Source organism: Sphaeramia orbicularis, chromosome 8 (assembly GCF_902148855.1).
Source record: "Sphaeramia orbicularis chromosome 8, fSphaOr1.1, whole genome shotgun sequence".
Taxonomy (NCBI): Eukaryota; Metazoa; Chordata; class Actinopteri; order Kurtiformes; family Apogonidae; genus Sphaeramia; species Sphaeramia orbicularis.
This window is the reverse complement of record NC_043964.1, coordinates 17,967,735-17,969,281: the sequence shown is the minus strand read 5'-3', so window position 1 is coordinate 17,969,281 and position 1,547 is coordinate 17,967,735.

Here is a 1,547-nt window from a genome sequence, read left to right as displayed (position 1 = left end):
CCAGTCTCTGTAGAGCAAACCAGCCTGGTTACCTGACGGCATATGCTCTGCTGTGGCCTACACCTGCTGAAGGATGGCGTTTACACCACAGTCCCTGGACTCCACCTCCAAGAAGCTTGTTAATCACAGCTCACCACTTATTTGGCCGCTTTTAAAACCAGAAAATAAGTGAGTAGCAGGGGAGGTTCCTGCATGAACTTAGCTTTTGTGTTAGTCTAATATGACACTGCATTTGTGTTTATGGATGTGTTACAGCACAGGTGTCAAACATGCGGCCCAGGGGCCAAAACCGGCCCGCCAAAGGGTCCAGTCCGGGATGAATTAGTGAAATGCAAAAATTACACTGAAGATATTAACAATTAGAAATGGGACTTTTGGCTCTTTGACGGGAGCTGTTGACTGAAAAGAGCTGTTCAAAAGACTGGCTCTTTTATGTTTTTTGCATTATTTTGAAACACCAATGTTTTAATGACTAAATAGGCTACATGTGATGATTGAAATTACATTTTAAAGGTGTTTAATTGGGGTGGCAGTAAATATTATCTTACCATAAAAAAGAATAGTTAGTTCAAATGTGTGAGCTAAATACATGACATGAAAGGTGACATTAGGCAAATCCTGGAATTTGACCAAAAACATCACGGTACATTATGTGGACTAGTTTGCAGCCTAAAAATGAAGAAGAAAATAAAGCATTTTCTTATGAAATAACATTTTATTCTCCTCAAAACAAGAACAATAAATGTGTGGAAACATACGGGAAAAAACTGCACAAAACACAACAGTGATTAATCAGTGCAATTACTTAAATACCTGAACTATAGTGCAATTCTCAGAACAAGAACAGTATGTTGGTAAATTGACAGGCAATCAGACACTCCCTCCTTAAAAAAAAAATTAAAAAAAAATGAACGGCTCTTTACAAAGACTCGGTTCCCATCGTTCAAGGAGCCGTTCAAAAGATTCGATTCGTTCGTGAACGTCACATCACTATTAACAATCAAGGATGTTAAAATAATTTTAGGTCAAGTTCATCTGAAGTGGGTCAGACCATTAAAATACTATCATAATAAACTATAAATAATGAAAACTACAAATTTTTTTCTTTGTGTTAGTGTAAAAAAAAAGTAAAATTACACAAAAATGTTAACATTTACATACTAGCCTTTTACAAAAAAAATGTGAAAAACCTGAACAAATATGAACAATCTGAAATGTCTTAAGAGAATTAAGTGTAATTGTACCAATATTCTGTCTGTTATTAAATGTTTTGTGTATTTGTAGATCTACTGTGATCTGTAAGTTGTAATGAACATGTGAAAATGAGAAGCTGAGGAGAAATAATGGCATAAATTGTTAAAAATGGCACTTTTTTTCTTAATAAATTTCATTTTGGTCATGGTTGTTCATGTTTTTCCACATTTTTTCAAAGGATAGCTTGTAGGTGTAAAAATTTTGATGGTGAACAGTAATTTTTCTATATTCACTCTAAAACATAGAAATTAGACATACAAATTTTGGAATTGATATTATTTATGTATTATTGT